This window comes from Onthophagus taurus, chromosome 1 (assembly GCF_036711975.1).
Source record: "Onthophagus taurus isolate NC chromosome 1, IU_Otau_3.0, whole genome shotgun sequence".
Classification (NCBI taxonomy): domain Eukaryota; kingdom Metazoa; phylum Arthropoda; class Insecta; order Coleoptera; family Scarabaeidae; genus Onthophagus; species Onthophagus taurus.
In genome coordinates, this window is record NC_091966.1 from 39,821,193 (window position 1) to 39,839,139 (window position 17,947).

At 35.5% G+C, this 17,947-nt stretch overlaps 1 protein-coding gene and 1 long non-coding RNA gene across 3 annotated transcripts in view; one reads left to right on the plus strand and one right to left on the minus strand.

Annotated features, from left to right (window-relative positions):
- The window catches only part of LOC139432627 (uncharacterized), a 77,934-nt gene extending 72,222 nt beyond the window's left edge, over positions 1–5,712 (plus strand). Inside the window, exons 1-3 of one of the 2 annotated variants that reach the window (XR_011642365.1) lie at positions 4,540–4,670; positions 5,248–5,488; positions 5,593–5,712. This is a non-coding gene — a long non-coding RNA (uncharacterized lncRNA). Of the gene's footprint in view, positions 1–4,539; positions 4,671–5,247; positions 5,489–5,592 lie in introns of those variants that run through there. The other variant, XR_011642366.1, reaches the window with a different exon arrangement.
- The window catches only part of LOC139432626 (uncharacterized), a 99,779-nt gene that overhangs the window by 62,814 nt on the left and 19,018 nt on the right, over positions 1–17,947 (minus strand). The window lies entirely within an intron of this gene.

Sequence of the window (17,947 nt, forward strand, 5' to 3'; positions counted from 1 at the left end):
TTGACGTTGCTCTAATTCTCTTTCTTATTACTTTTTTTCGAGTCTCCCGTTTGGGGCCATAAATTTAATTATACCGGAAACGGCACCCGCGTCATCCATAGTCACGTCTCGCGTTTCAGTTGAGGATACAATTTTAGATCGGCCGCCGCCGCGCTTTCCAAGGAGACGACGACCGAGACGTCGCCATTACAGCTGGACGGGGACAACATAAGAAGTCATCACCGCACATCCGGTGTGAAAATAAAAAAAATATACAAGTTGATTTTAATTTAAACCATTTTTTTTTTATTATAATGATGGGAATTAACAAAATCTCGTTGTATCCTAACATTTATGTATCAAGTTAAATCGAAAGTTGCACCTCATCATGTATCATTAACTTAAAGAATGAAGTGGTAATAAAATTAGGAATTCCACAAATTGTAATCAAGCAATGACGTGGAATCTGACTTCATAAATCAATTTGGCACAGTTTTGAAACCAGTAAAATTTAAAAGTGACTTTGATAGATCTTGGAAATACACTAAAAGTGGTATTAAAATCCTTGGAATACCTTTGAAACTGGATTCGATCGAGAAAATGACGGAAGTCTCTAATAGAGGTAATTGGAATGAAAATGGAGGTCGATTCACCGTAAGTCCTTGATAATCTTTGGACATTGTTCAGGTATCCATGGAAATACTTCTGATATCTTTGAGACATCTTCTGAGACATTCATGCTTCTCTGGATAAAACAAATTTTCCTAAAAAAACTTTATTTACCATTATATCTGAATAAACAAAACTTTGAAGTCCCTCTATATCCATTGGAAATGCTATAATCTACCAGTTATATTTGGAAATCTACCTGGAATTCTTTCTGCTTTCACTGGATATGTACTGAAAATATCCAATATCCTTGGTTGTCCTTACAAGTAGTTGGGAATCCTTAGAAATAGTCATGAAGTACTTGGAATTACTTTGAAAAGGAATTTGGCAAAAAACTGTTACTTTTAGACAAAATAAATCACAAAAATCCTTTGCAGTTCTAGGAAATCCTCTGGAAGCGCTCTGAGATAGCTGAAAATTTTTGCTAACCATTGGAAATCGTTAAAATGTTCTTGGAACATCCTCAAGGATTATTTAAAATCTTTTCAAAAATCTTGATAACTATCTAGAAAATCTTTGCAATAACCTTAAATTCATTAATTTCCTTTAAATCTCAATTCAGTGGAAAAACTTTTATTCGCTGCAAATTTAGATAAAATAAATTTAAAAAACTCCGAAATCCGTGAAAATCCTAAGAAATTCTTTAAAATGCTCTCCAAATTTTTGGTAATTATCTGAAAAACTTTCGCAATAATTTTCAAATTCTTAAGTTATCATTAAATCTGGGTTTCATGGAAAAACTCTTATTCACTGCTACTTTTAGGTATAATAAATTCTAAAAATCGTTTCTGCTTCTTAGAAGTCCACTGAAGCTGCACAGAGATCGTAGAACATGTTTGGCAAACATTGAAAATCGTTAAAATGTCCTTGGAAGCACTCCAAAACCCTTCCAAACTGTCAGAAATTCTTTAAAATAATATCATTCTGCAACTTTCGTTCGCAATAACTTTTAGGTAAAATTAAGTTCTGAAATACCTTTTTAATTATTGAAAATTCTCTGGAAGAGCTCGGAAATAGTCAAAAATTATTGTTAATAATTGAAAATCAATAAAATATCATTAGAAGCATAAATTATTTAAACCCTTTCAAAATTCTTGGCAAACACCTTTGCAATAATTCTTGAATCTGGATTCCATTGAAAAATCCTTATTCGCTACCCTTTTAGATAAAATAAATCCAAAAAATCCTTTGTAGTCTTTGGCAATCCACTGATAGTGCACTAACGTCGAAAATGCTTGGTATTTCATAGACATCATTCAAATATTCCCAGAAATTGTTGAAAATCCCGTAGGAAGCTTTAGGATTCCATTAAAAAAATTTTTTTGAGAAGAATTATTGTTATATATCATTCGTTCTGGTAAAATGAATTCCTTTTATATCCACTGGAAATAGTCAAAAATCTATCAACAACATTTGGAAATACACTTGAAAAGTACATATATCCACTTAATATTCTGGGAAATTCACTGATAATGCTCGGGAAATATTGGATATCCTTTAAAAGTCTTCGGATAAAGCAGAAAATACTTAGGTATACACAAATATCCATGAAAATCCTTAAAATCTCCTATTAACCATTTCTTTGCGATAAAGAAAGATTTGAAAGTTTCTGGAAAGCTTTCATGATAACCACTTGAAGAACTCTGAGAGTGTCTAAAACCTTTGGTAATCAGTTAAAAAATCGTTAATATATCTTTGGAAGTACTTCGAAATCCTTAAAAATTCTTTAAAATCCTAATTCATAACCATGATTAGCCTGAGGTGATTTTAGACAATGTGCTAAGAATGTACTAGCTAAGTTAATTATTAAAAGTCAGCCAAGATATTACTCGAAATCATTTCTTAGTAGGTCCTAAAGAGATAGACCACTGTAAATGAAGGTCATGGAAGAAAATTTCCGCCTCTATGCCTTCCATGAGTGTCCTCCAAGAGAGCTCTTGAATCTAGAGTAAATTGCTTCAAAGATTACTTCGAACCTCAGTTTTGCATAATTAATGCTTACTATTCATTGATCGCAATCTTGAAACGGTGTCGTCAAACAAATCTCTTTGCTAAAAATATATAGGGGTAGCAGGTTAAGTACAGTTAGAGTTGGTATCCTATCCTTCTTGTTATCAGCAAGTAAGCCATAAGCTATACTTGTCTAATCACTACTTAAGTCGCACATCAGATGAAAATCTCACTTTAATTTGGCTCCTATCCATCACCTGTCATAAAATGCGAAGACTTATGATAATGTCAAGTAAAAAATCACAAATTCGATCTATTTTTGTATTGATTATGCGATCTCACTCTTCGTGAAAAGGAATTTCAGTCAGGAAACACTGTTGATTTATAAAAATTGAAAGTACAAGCAGTTGGTGTGTGCAAGATCACGTTGAATAGTGTACGGAAAATGCAAAGAATTCATGTCCAAAATGATCTAATTGACATTTGCGACCAAGTTCCAAGAAAACGAATCGTTGATGAGGTAAAGAAATGTCACGGTTATTTCACGCTTTTTAATTTAGCTCACGAAACGTATGACACATCAGGAATAAAGAGGTTGTCTATTTCGGCATAGGATATATTGGCAAAAACCATATGATCACAGAAGAATTCTTAGGATTTCAACCATTAGAAAACATAGTGCTTCGGCCACAAGCAAGTTTGGCTTAATTTAGCCACACATCTTCGAAAACTGTTCAATTTTGTATCAACTAAAAGCAACATCAGATTAATGAATTTAAATTATGCATTTCTTACGGTATACATTTAGCGCTTCGGTTTTGTATATCGATATAACTCTCAGGATTGTACTTATTCATGAGTTATGCAAAAACTAAAAACATTGATCACGAAGTCGTAATAAATCAGCTAGATATAAATATATCATTCCACCAATGATGTGCCTACTCAAATAGTCTACAGTGTATCCCAGAATAGATGTTACAATAGGTATAATGACCGAAAAATTTTTAAATTTTATTTTAAAGATGAGGAATTAAGCTCTGCGTGGTGTGGAATTTTAAGTATATATTCATATTTTGAAAATCAACTCGGCCTTGACAGTGAAGTGAAAACTATTTTTAGTTCAGGTAAAGTAAGCGTTTTGTTTATGATACGGCAAAATTTCATTAAGAAAAATTGTTCAGAAGGAGAAATTGTGGCACTATGCAAAATTTCAGAAAGATCTGCCTAAATTGATTAAACCACCATATTTTAGATTAGATCAGAGTGAAGAAAAACAACAATGAAAAATGCCATAAAAATTACTCTTGCATTATGTTAACATTATAACAACAAATTTTTGTCGTGCAGTGTTATGGGCTGGGGCAAAGTGTACTAAGACTAGTGGTGCAGTTTAACGAGAGATTGCCTAATACCAATTTATGCGAATAGTTAAGAAATTCCAAAATATGAAAATATTCTTAAAATTTTCTTTACACCAAGCAGGTCTTAATTCCTCAGCATTAAAATAAAATTCAAAAATTTTTAAGTCATTATGCCTCTTGTAACATCTATCCTGGGACACACTGTATATGCCTTGTTTAAGTCATCAAGAATAAAGAGGCTATCTATCGGCATAGGATAGATTGGCAAAAACAATGCGATCAACGAAGAAATACTAGGATTTCAACCATTCGAAAACATAGTGCTTAATTGAAAACCGTTCAGTTTTGTATCAACTACAAGCAACTTCATTTAGCGCTTTGATCGCAAACGATTTTGGCTTAATCGGGCAAAAATCTTTCATTTTCACATTTTTTGTAAACTGTTCACAACGAGTTATGCAAAAATATGCATTGTGATAAATCAGCCAGATATAAATATTGTGATAATTTGTGTATTCGTCTTTCGAAAATGAATAAAAATTGTATAAAAAAAAATCTTAACTTCTTTGGTTTTACAGATGTTGGTGGAAATGATTGAAATCTTGATTCCTCCCTGGTTTGAACTGCTCCTTTTTCCCCCTTGGTGGAATGTGCTGGTACCCCCTTGGTGGCTTTCCGGAAAAACTATTCCGATGTCTTCTTTCCCAGGTTGGTTATCGTACTCTTCTTAATTAATTTTAGCTTCTTTTCTTCTCCCTTGGTGGAGTTGATTGTCGTACAGATGTTGAATTTATTTCTTTTTTCTAACCTCAATTGTGAATTTCTTTGGTTATGTTTTTTCTTCAGAAATTTATCTTCGTAGGATTTCACGAGCGTTTCGAAATAGATGTTTACTCAATGATGATCAGGAAGCGAATCCTCGTTATTCATTTTTCACCCTTTTTTCGGCAAAAACTTCTCTTTTTTGTCCATCACCCTCTTTGATATCACAAGAAAAAGTGTAAAAAATTTGTATTTCTGAGCGCCATCTCTTATTGACATTTGGTTTTTCTTCCAAATTTTCAAAAATTACTTTTTAAATAAACTATATTTATTGAAATCCTTCAATGTCTGAATACTCTGAATTATTTCAGTCCCCTTTGACACAATTTCTCACATTAATTCTTCTTTAATTCCAAAATTTATATTCCGTTTCTTTCAAAATTTTAATTTTCAACATTTCGGTTTTAAACTGATTAAAATCACTTGAATCTGATGTAATTCATTATAAGCTTTATGTTTTTAGGTATTTCAAGAAGTTTTTTGGCTGTAATAACCCATAAATTGAATACTTTGGATTTGGAGGTTATGTTTAACTAAATACAAGAATATTTCTTAATCTACGACGGAAATACGAACGGATTTATCATTGATTAAAACATTTTTACAAATAACGACGAAATCAATGAGAACTATAACAAACTTTTATGAAATTTTTCAACGATCAGCTTTAACTATCCTCGGTATATCAACTTTGATATCAATACGTGAGTTGTTCGTTATATTTTAATTATAATATTAATTTGAACGGTAAGATCACTGATTTTATTGTTGTTTTTATCTGATTGAATTGTATTTATCTATTTTTTAGATTTGAAGAAGTACTAATAAACTCTCTAGGCTCTCGATTTACAAGGATTTTTCTACGGAATGTCATTATTTCCTCTTTATTGTAATTATTTCTTATAACAAAACTATTATTACAATATATTATTCGCCCAATGATGTACCTACTCAAATGATATACCTTGTTTATGCTTTTTAAAATTAATACATTCCACGTTTGCAAAGTTTCCAAACCTTGATACAAACAACAATTATTGAATAGTAAAGTACTCTTCGTCATTTCTACTGATAAATATTGTTTCTTATTTCTCAATTTGTGCACGTATAATTTTACCATGATAGGAGCAAGTTAATTTTCACATAGACACGGATAGGGCAATTTGCACATGTCCGTTCCGGTTCGGGAGTAAAAAAAAAATACGAGGCAGTTAATACCCGGATTGCATGATAACAGGCTGTAAATACGAGCATTTCACCCGTAGGGATTCATTTGCAGGGCTCGGTCCCGATTTGTTTCGTCCTCTTTCCCAGTTGATTTTCATTCTTTCCTTTTTGTTTTAACTTTTAATATTGAACCGGTTAATTTCGTATCGAAAACGATAATAAACAAAAAAATTAGGAACGTTAATTACGTATCGCGGTAGCGATTAAATTAATTTGGTCGTAACAGTCAGATGTCGGAAGAATCGAGAAAAGAAATAATGAAAAGAAATAACGAAAAGAAAAGAAAACCAGGTCGGAGTCCCGTGTGCGTAAACGCGGACTCAAAACAAAATCGTCCATTTGCTTTTGTTTACTGGGGCAGGTCGGGGAAGACGATTACCCGCGACCGGACGCTTTTAATATACGAAAAACGACGAAAAGGAGAAGTGGAAAACGAGAAACGGTACGCCTGCGAAAAACAAAAGGGGGGCCCCCGACCCCGACTACACTTTTTGCTTTTGTCTTCGATACGGTTCCTTAATGATTTTTATGCGCGTTGCAATCCTTTTTTTTTATATTCTTATTTTTCTTTTTATTCGGTAATTTTTTTTTCTTTTTGTTCGGCGGGCGCTGCTGCTGCTGCGACCTTGCAGAGGTGAGCGTCACGTGACCGCTACGTGCCGCTTCGGAACCGCATTATTTTGCGCGAGCGGCATTGACATTTCGACGAGATCCAAACTGGTCCCAAGACCATCGTCGTCCAACAAAACCCAACCATAAAAGATTTAAAACTTTCGAGTTTTAAAATTTAAATCTTTTAAAAAGCGAAAGTAATCAAACCGATGGTTATGCGTGAAATAACACTTAGACTTGAAGTAGAGTTAATTTCATTCCGAGCCGTACTGAGAAGGCTCTTAAGCGCGACACCATAAAAGAAGGAAAAAGAACAAAGTAACAAAAAAGAACTTTGCGAAAACGTCTTCATTCGAGCCGCGTGCGAGGAGCAACAACTTGAATCGCGGAATTCTATTCGCGTTTACGTCTAATAATTCCAATGTCGACCATCAATCGCCGACTGCAGAGACGGCGCCCCCTCGAGAACCGCGAGCTCAACGACGACGACGGACGTCGGTGTAGGTCAGTTAAAACGCAACTGGACGTTTTAATGTGTCTCTAAGCAACAACCTTCACCGTCGGGAGTCCCATTCCATACGTTTTACAGTCAGCACAAATTTACCTAAACTGTATTTTGTTGATATTGAACGCAATAATACTATAAAACACCTTGAATGTTTACCATTAAACGTAAAAAAAATATACTCGTAGTACCATTACACAAAATTTCCTAAAAGCAGTAAAATAAAAATAGCAACAATTGTTTAAACTTTTTCTACGTTTTCTACTTAAACTTACTATTTTCTACTCATAATAAGCTAAGTTTTGTACGAGAAAATTTTTTTTTAATGTCATAATTGGTGAAGATTTTGAAGGGGTACTGGAAAAAGTATGGTTTTGAGACGCCCCACAGTGGTCCGTTTCATAAATCTAGGTGGACAAAATTAATATTGACTTTTTTAGACATAATTATATTCAAAAACTTATAAAAAATGTTTTAAAAGTCTTCATCACTACTGCACGAGAAACTAAATTCTTCATTTGTCGACTCCTCCTCTGCAGTGATAGATTTCTGCTCTTGAGATGACTTTTTTAATAATGAAATTATTTCATCGGAAATATTTTCTATTTTCTTAGGAACGAGACTTCTGAAGTTTGTAATTAGCGGATCTGACGAAACTAATAACATATTGAACAGATCCTCGGTGTTGGTGATTCTGGACGTTTTTCTAGCGTGATCTCTCCGAAACTTTCGACAATCCTTGTTGCGCGCTTCATCAGAAAGCTGCCGAATAGGAAGAAGAGCAAATTTAACAATGTCCTATTCATTAATTAAACGTTTATGAAGACTTTCCGGCATGTACTACCAATTATACAGGGTGCATCTGAATGACTGCAACAAACTTCAAGGGGTGATTCTTTAGTGAATTTTAAGGGTACTTTGATATATGAACCATGGGCGACTTCGGCTCCCCTAAGGAGCTACACCCCTCCAAAAATGGCGGAAAATTTTGGTTTAACTTTTTTTTCTCAAAAACCATAAAGGCTAGGAAAATGAAATTTGGGGAATATGTTTAACTCATAATAGGGCACGTTTTGACCCTATTTGTACTTTCAACCTACTCTTCTAAGTTACTAAACATAACCACCCCCGTTCAATTTTTGTCTAGATTTTTCTTATGACGGTGATAAATACATTGGAAATATTTTATTTAGATAGATGAAAATATTCTAAAACTTTTTTGCCTCTCTGATGTTCTTCGAAAAGTTAATAGTTTCTGAGAAAAAAATTAATTAAGCAAACACTAACTGTTAAGCTGTAGGGTTCTTAATTGAAAGTTGGAATGAATTTTTAATGAAAAAATCTTAGTAGGCTTTGCAATCTTTGTCAGAAATATTTTTGACGTTTAAATATCAGTGTTTTTCTTACTATTATTATTGTTTTATTTAAAATTGTAAAACGTCGAGTGAATGAGCGTAAATGCGATAGAACTTTATTTGAAAAACAACGATAATAGTAAGAAAAATACTGACATTTAAACGTCAAAAATATTTCTGACAAAGATTACAAAGCCTACTAAGATTTTTTCAATAAAATTTCATTCCAACTTTTGATCAACAACCTCGTTGTTTAACGGGCAGTGTTTGCTTTATTATTTTTTTTCTCAAAAATTAGTCGTTTTTGGAAAAATTTTAGAGAGACAAAAAAGTTTTAGGATACTTTCATCTACCTATGTAAATTTTTTTTAAATGTATTTACCATCTGCATAAAAAAATCTAGGCATAAATTGAACGGGGGTGGTTACATTTAGTAGTTTAGAAGGGTAGGTTGAAAGTACAAATAGGGTCAAAACGTGCCCTATTATGAGTTAAACATATTCCCCAAATTTCATTTTCCTAGCGTTTATGGTTTTTGAGAAAAAGAAATTAAACCAAAATTTTCCGCCTTTTTGGAGGGGTGTAGCTCCTTAGGGGAGCCGAAGTCGTCCATGGTTCATGTATCCCTTAAAATTCACTAAAGAATCACCCCATGAAGTTTGTTGCAGTCATTCAGATATATCCTGTATAATTGAATATACAACTTAGCAGTTTGTTTCTAAATTTATTTCGTATCCACTCGCAATTGTCTTTAATAAAACTGCAAACTGTTTAATTAGTTCCTCATTCACTCCTGTGATCGCACCGGATAGCGATGGATTAGAAAAAAATCTTCCTGCAGTGTTGCCACCATTACTTGTTCCGTAACCTGGTTTGGAAATATCCACAAGTAGGCCCATTTCCTTGCGAAAGCGATCTTGAATGAATCTTTTTCGCTTGTCCACATTTTTTCGGTCCTTTTTTCTCATTTACCAGGTTTGAACTTCAAGTCTGTAAATAATGTGTAGCAGACCTTCGAAGCTTCTTATCCACGCGTGAAGACTTGATATAGTAGACGCCACGAGAGCTGGCAGTAAATCATCATTTTCCGCTCTTACAAATGGCATACGTAGTTCACAAACCGCTAGAGAGTAATGTGTGTTAGAAAGAGATAGCATTAGTTCAATGTCTGCTGTACAATTCAAATGGCCACGTCGAAAAAGTACGTCTGTTCTTCTAAGGGATGTCACTCTATAATTATAACCTCAAACCGAAACGGCTTGTGAGCGTTGTCATGAATCTGTCAGTGTTTTCACAAGCCGAAAATGTTTTCTTTGAATAATATCTTTGACAATGTTTGACATATAACCTCCATTACTAACATAACCATCCATATCTTGATCATACCATTTTTAAGCGATCTGTCACTGCCAGCTCTCGTGGTTTCTACTATAACCTAAAATCGAATGTTCCTTCATCAACAGGCGTTGATGAGTGTCTAGCCAAGTTATTCATTTTTTTAGGTTGCACCACAGATATAACACTTTTGAAATGACTCTTGTGCAATAACACTGCAGATCTTTCCATCTATCATTGTCATCACCATTTTGGGTTCCACGAATATGTCTGCCTTCATTTATGATATGTGTCGGAGAAAGAACTTTTCTTTCTGTTTCTACTTTACTAGCTTCTGTTCGAGTTAGTTCTGCAGTCTCTTCCTGAAACAATAATTTTATTAGGCGACAATAGCGTGTTGACGAAGAGTGTGGATTTTTCCATTTCATTGCTTCATTATGTTTTAATTGAAGCGAAACCAATGAAATTACGAACAAGAATGCATCATCATGGTGTTCATTTCCCATGTCCGTCCTATACATTTTCTCTTGTATGTACTTTGTCCTGCACACAACGGTCAGTCACTTTTAGCACACCTCCGGTTACGTGATTATCACAGTCTTCTAGTCTTAATTTATTTATTGTATAACCGTAGACACTATTTCTATTGAAAGCGTTTAGTTCACTTCGCCACCCTCTTCTAGTGAATGCGTCGTTCATTGTAGAAACTGCAATAATATACAGGGTTTCAAATAAAAAACGCCCCAAGCTGTAACTCTGTCATTTACATTTCGATTTTCATAAGCGAGGTATCAAATGAAAAGGTTTGATGAATACTATGATTCGTGCTACAAATAAAATTCTTCCAACAATCAATTAATGTAAAACGTGCTAAAAACTAATGAAAATAAACATTATAGACCTGATTTAGCACTGTTCCAAACAATATAACTTTCAATCTTTGTAACAATGACTGAAGACTTGCAAAAAAAGTATTGATCATTCTGGATCAAATAGCGCCTATAATAATAATACTTTCAACTAGTTGTATGTCTCTTGTAGCATTAGGTTAACATGATCAGCATAGCCTACATAACGCCAAGGTTGTAGCTCGCCCAATTAATGACTGGCTTCCTAAACCACCAATCCATTATTCTCTGAATAAAGCTAGAGATGAAGAAAATTAATAAAACCTTGGATTCTTGACTGATATGAGTTCCATACTAGGCGAAACGACCACGGATTCTGATTTAGATTCTCGTGTTTGAACATTTAATTAAGGCCAACGAAGAATAGAACAAAGTATATTTATTGTTATACAGCGTGTCCCGTATCTTCCGCATCAGAGCATTATACGGTTGTAGGATACATTATTCTGAAGCGATCTCTCTAATAAAATTTTTTCGAAATGTTTATAATAACCCTCGGGAACTGTTTAAAGGAACTGTTTTCATCACGAATGAAGACTTCGAAAATTCGCTAAATTAAAGCCAGAAGAAAGTTGGTCAATGTAAACAAAGCAAAACATGAAGAAAAATGTCTGGGACGTACATGAGCATGGGAAGATGAGACCCTAATGGAACTACAACCACTGATCTAATGTACCCAATATTATAACAATTACACTAATAGGTGGAGCAATTCTGGTTTAGTACCATAGCGACTTCTGGCCTTAACCTAACTATTCAGACATCGCAATCCAATCACCCAATAAGGGCCTCCATCCGCCGATTCAATCTTTAGACTACGACAACCTCACCAATTCAACTTAATATCAGTATCGCCGATTTTGCGATTAGTTCTGCATTTTCATCATAAACTAGGGCGAGACTTTCCATTATCTAAAATCCATCAATCACCTAGGATAACGCAGGAATCTTGATAATATCCGGCCAACTTTACCCAAAGGCATAAAAGTACCTACATCATCACAAATGAATGGTTAAATGAGAAAATATTATTTATTCGTCGAAATATCATCATCTCGGATTCAGTAGTGATCATATATGCAATCGAAATGAAGAGAATCTACTATCCTAGCTAAAAAAATCCTCTATGCAATAAAGAACTGGAGGACTTCCACTCCTAGACTTGATGGTGTAACTCAAGTAATGCCGGGTATAATTTTTTGAAACCGATTTTGGGTTTTAAGGTTTTTTCAATTTACTTGAGACGGTAGAACTTGCTGAGGGTTGTACAGCAAGTTCTTCTTCTAAAATTTCTAATTATATTTGTTTGTTAAAACGACATTCAAAAATAGATGGTCCTTTAAGTTGATCATTTAACGTCACACCACACATTAACACTGAATCTATGTTGTTGATACCGTCTCAAGTAAATTGTGGCCAAATTCCAGTCGTCTAAGCAAAATAACTGGAAAAAACCTTAAAACCCAAAATCGGTTTCAAAAAATTACCATTGGCAAGACAGCGTGAGATTGTGGTATATTTTCATTGACCGAAAATTAGAACTAACACTAGACTTAGAACCAGAAACATTCGGGTTCTAGTAAATTCTACTTTTGCACTAGCACTATCACTAGAACTAACACAAGACCTAGAACTAGAAATATTCGGATTTAGCCGCACGTCTTTCAAGACGGCTAAACCCGAATGATTCTAGTTCTAGGTCTTGTGTTAGTTCTAGTGTTAGTTCTAGTGATAGTACTAGCGCAAAAATAGAATTAACACTAGACCTAGAAACATTCGGATTTTGCTGTCTTGAAGGACGTGCGGCTAAATCCGAATGTTTCTAGTTCTCGATCTAGTGTTAGTTCTAGTTTTAGTTCAATAAAAATATGCAACATGGTGATATTTTATGCTAACTAGCGCTACCTACCACCCACTAGCCATCTTAAGATAGGAACACGCTGTATATTGGTTATTAATTAAAAATTTGTCCAAATGGAAACAACACTTGATCACTTTTTTTATGAAAAAAAGGAATTGCTTTCTTGAATTTTCTTATAAATATTGAAAAAAAAAACATAAGCGTGGAGACAGTGAAATCCAACATAACACATTTATCGTAACGAATGGAAAGAATCATCAACTTAATTATATTTGAACTGTTCACATCAAAACGGTAGATGTCTGGACGACGACGACCGCCTCTATTCCAAATGCATAATTTAGCTTTGAAATCGATGGGAACTCCAATAATTCCGTCCGAGGGCCACCTGAATATTCGATAAAGCAACGCGCCGACGCCCCCTCCCAGGGAATGGGGGACCCGGACCTAACGAATTATGCATAAAATCAATGCGTTTACGTTAACGGACTGCGCGACTCCATCGGCTAATGGCTTAACTAATAATTAGAATAGACAAAATGAAATTATCAATTATCCCGGCTTATCGAAAACACGACGAACAACTAAATAACTAAGTAACGCTTACAAAAAGTGTGGTAAGAACGTAACACAGGTGGGCAATTTTTATACCCTCCTCAGCTCATTATCGTATTAAAAACAAATTACCGCTATTGCGACTTCACGTCGTTACACGAGAAGGGGGAGCGCGAAAAAAGTGTCGTCATGCAACGCGTTAACCGGGGGGAAAAATGAGAAAAAGAAGCGGCTTTATAAGAAGTTACACCTATTTACGACATTCACAACCATTTTTTATTCGATTTTACATAATAATTCAATTTAAATCAACAACAATTTTTTGAATGTTGTTACGATTCTTCTTTTTGTATTATTGTAAGATTCAAAGAGTCGTAAACACGATCCAAGCCGTCGCCCCTTCGTAAAACGACGCTACTTAATCAATTACACATCTCGGTGCCCATCAATCAATCCGGCGGGCGTCCGAGAAAAGGCGACGTCCGAGTGAACCCTGTATAATCCAAAAAGGAAAAGAAGCGAATAGAAAGAGAAAGAGAGCTTTTCTTGAGAACGTTGAGCGCATCTCGGTGTTATCCGTGCGTCTTGTGACTGAAGGGGGCACATTATATGTCCGAGGAACCGAGGGCCCCGACTTGATCATGATGAAGCGTCCCGTGGTAAATGATGGTCGGTAGCCCCCGCCACGGCATCCAGATACGTGAATCATTCGTCGTTGTGGCGCCCCCCCTCACGGCGACCCACCGAAGTCTCGGTCGCGTTCATTCCCTCTTAAGTAAAGACGAAGAAGAAGAGGAAAAGAAGAAGATGAGAAGAGGCTATCTCGATATTCGATCAATCTTGTCAGGTCGTATGCACGTCTGGGGGCATCTTTGCCTCGCCATCTCCCAAGGTAGAGGCTCCCCGTGATGGGTAAGATGACCAGCCATTCGGGGATTTCGTTACCGTTCGACCTCTTCTTTGTTCTCAATTTAAAAGAAAGTAAATGAATTTATTGAAGTCGATTCGTTAAACAGATAAAAAATCATTTTTTGCTCTAATTCTTCGAGGAAAATAAAAAAAAACTCATAAAGGACCACGTGCTACGTTCAAAACCAACAACGTTTTTTTAAATTTTTTTCTTTTATTCATTCCGGTAACCAAACAAATTAAAACGCGTAACGTCGCAGAGGCAAAAAGTCGCGTCAATCGTTCACGCAACAATTACCTGTCGAAAATTCAACGTAAGTCCAACTGCAAAAAAAGAACGAGTTGGATTCCCGGAAAAACCACGGGCTTTTCTACGAAAATCCATCGCCCGCTCAAAAAAATTTCAAAAGAAAGACCGGTTTGTACAAATTGGGCGCTACATCAACCGTCATCGTGAAAAAAAAACCAAACAAAATTTATACCAACCCCATCGTTTTTATTTTTTGATTTCCCATCAACTACAACAACAACAAAAAAAAGTTAATGTTAAAAAGAACATTCTTAAGTTTAAATCACCTATTAAATCCGAAACAACAACAAAAAGTAACACTCTAATTGTAGGTTCTCATAGAAGACGACTTCAGTACTAATAGGTAAGTTCTAATTAAAGTTAGCGAGCGGCAAACCGGCAGCGTTGTTTCCTATTACACACTATTAGAGATCGGTAAAAATCGCCAATTAATCGAAGACCAGAGGCTCCCAGTGGAAGCCGATAAGCTAGGAGATTAGAGGAGGCCGCAATTCCTAGCGAGTCCGTTAATATTTCAGAAAATCCGCGATAATTGCAGAGATCGCGAGGAGGCGCGCCACCGTCTCGCGTAGCGCGGGTACTTCTTCCCCCCCTAACTGCGTCGCTGGGGCCTAGCGTTATTTATCACCAACACCACCTGACATTAATTGACCTTAAATAATTTAAAACGCAATCTCGGTTATAATAACGTTGTTGAAAAAAATATTAAACTGTAACTCTTTAGGAATGTCCACAAAACCGGTTTTGTTTAGATCCATCATCAGCCGAGTGAAGTCATGTAAAGTGTAAGGGTGGAAAAGAGGATTTTTCTTTTAAATTATTTTATACTTCACACAAATTCACTGCCTAATCGGAGGTCGCTTACGACCTCGAATTGATACAAAACCGATACTAAATTGGACAACAAACATTGCAACATTTCAGACATTTCGACTATACCTACGATGGAAATACAGGTGTCTCGTATCTTCCAGATCAGAGCATTATACGGTGGAAGGATACATTATTCTGAAGCGATTTTTCTGATAAAATATTTTCGAAATGTTTAAAATAACCGCTCGGGAATTGTTTAAAGTCGTCGATTCACGGAAAGAGAAATAAACACGCGAGAAACGAGGTTAGAACGGCGCTAGGTGGAGCCGATTGCCTGGGTCTGGTTTACAATCTCCTATTGGACAACTTTAAACAGTTCGACAAATTTTTATTAGAAAAATATATATCCCTCAACAGTATAATGCTCTGATCCGCAAGATACGGGACACCTGTATATAATTCCGCCTAATTAAGTCGAGGTTGCTTCCGAATAATGCTGAAACGAATAATAATACCATATCGAGCCAAAACTAGGTGACACCCAATTTCAAGTGACCTGGGTTAAAGTCAGAACAGTGCAAGTAGGATTTCACCTGATTAAGTCAATGAAGGCCATGAAGGTTGTTTGCAGCCGAAGTACTGTAACTGATACCACACCGATACTAAATTGAATAATACACATTGTGATACTTCAGTCGCAAGCGACTTCTGCTACACTTATGCTGGAAATGCATGACTATAATTAAGCTGAGGTGCACTAACTAATACCATATCGTGTCTTAGCTCTAAGCAATCTCGTCTAAACTCAGAATAGAGCATGTAAGGCTTTTGCCTAATTAAACTGAGGTAACAGCGATCGAGGTGCTACAATACCATATCAACCCAAAACTGGTTAACACACATGCAGCCAAGTAGGATTTCGCTTGATTTAGTGAAGGTTGCTTACAGCCGAACCACTGCAATTAATACCACAACGATATTAAATTGGACAACATTCAGTCGCAAGCAACCTCGGTTACACTTAGGTTGAAAAATGTATAACTTCGACTAATAATAGTAAAATTGTATGATTTTAGCTGATTAAAGTGGCTATCACAGAGAATTGCAGATAGATCATAACCGTTATAATACCAAATTTTTTTAGTGACTTATGTTACCAATGGGGTTAAAACTTGGAGATTTCCTTTCATTTGGTGAAAAATTCACATTTCTATCTAGCTTTGTCACTTTATTATGACCAGTCAAAAGTGCACCATGACTTTACGGACAAACTGTATAATATATATTCGGAGAAGCTAGTCCATAGTGTCTGTACTTCACTTAGTTCCATTGTAGTCAATATTAATTTGTGGCTTCTTTTCAGATATTTTACCTTCATTGCTCATAATTGCCAGCAAGGTTACAATGGTTTTATCTTAGTAATAAAATTTGTTGAATACACAATACTCTCCGGCTTGTTGAGTAATCCTCGAAAAAGTTCCAATTTATTTTTTTTTGAATTGTACCAAGCAGTGTAAAATTTCCTTGGTCCAATTCTGTAGCTAGGTCAAGGTTAGCAAACAAATTATCACTTGTGACATTTCTCTCTGAACTTTCTAACCACTTTATCATATCCAAGAAAACAAGCTATGGTTTAGAAGAAATGTACTGTTTGAAGGGACACCTTCTACAGAATATGAATAACTTCGTTGGCAATTGTATTTTCATGGGTAGTCATAACTCAATGCAAGCTCTCAACGGTGATAATATTTCTAAATCTTGATATTTTTTGCTTGATTTAGCACTATTAAAATGTAAGTATTCGGAAATTGTAGCGAACATATTGTTAGCCATAGTATTATTAAAGATAGAGCGAATTTCTTCATTATAGGATTTATAAACACCTGCCTATATTAACTACCAAACAGAAACACGTCAACATCCAGCTTTTTCCATAAGGCATAATGCAGAGGGTTGCATTCTTCATGCAACTCTCTGCATTAGTCAACTGAACGAAGTTTGACAATCTTATCTCTAAAAAATTGACGAAAACTATTACAAGTTGCATCCACGTTTATGCATCATGTCGCTTTTTATGTGATTTTGGCTCCTGACACCACTTTTCGAGCTTATTTTTTGATCTGCAATACCATATAAATACATGTGTCTCAAAAAAATATACTCTCACTTTAACTATCGCTAACTTGCTGCCTTTTTTGTATTGCAGGTGTAATTAATTAATCACAGCATGGCAGGAAATCAATTTAGTTTGGAAGAGAGGAAGTTTGTCCTGAAATGTTATTGGAAGACTGAAAACGCTATTGAACCGTCCAGAACGTCAACAAGAAACGTTCTAGACGACCCCGGACATCTACGAGCCCTGGAAAAGAAGAGCAGGTGCAGGAAACACCCCTTCGATCACTAGAGAACTCTCTTCGACAAACTGTTCGGGAAACCCACATCTCAAAAGATAATGTTTACTATCGCATCATGAAGCGTATACACTGGAAATGTTACATTTCAACTGTAATCCATGCTCTCAACGAAGACGATTCTGACCGGAGAGTTCAATTCTATAGCCATGTGTCCACTAGCAAGTCACTTGCGGAAGAACTTCTGCAAGTATTTGCTGAAGTGTTTCCACTCAAACCGAAACTTACGGAAGTCTGCTTCCAGAAGTAGTTTGTAGAAGTTATCACTACGAACTTGCTGCAAGAAATTGCAGACGTGTTTCCACACAATGTGAATACAGCTTGCAGTAGTTTGCTTTTTTTACGAATGACAGTATAAAAAT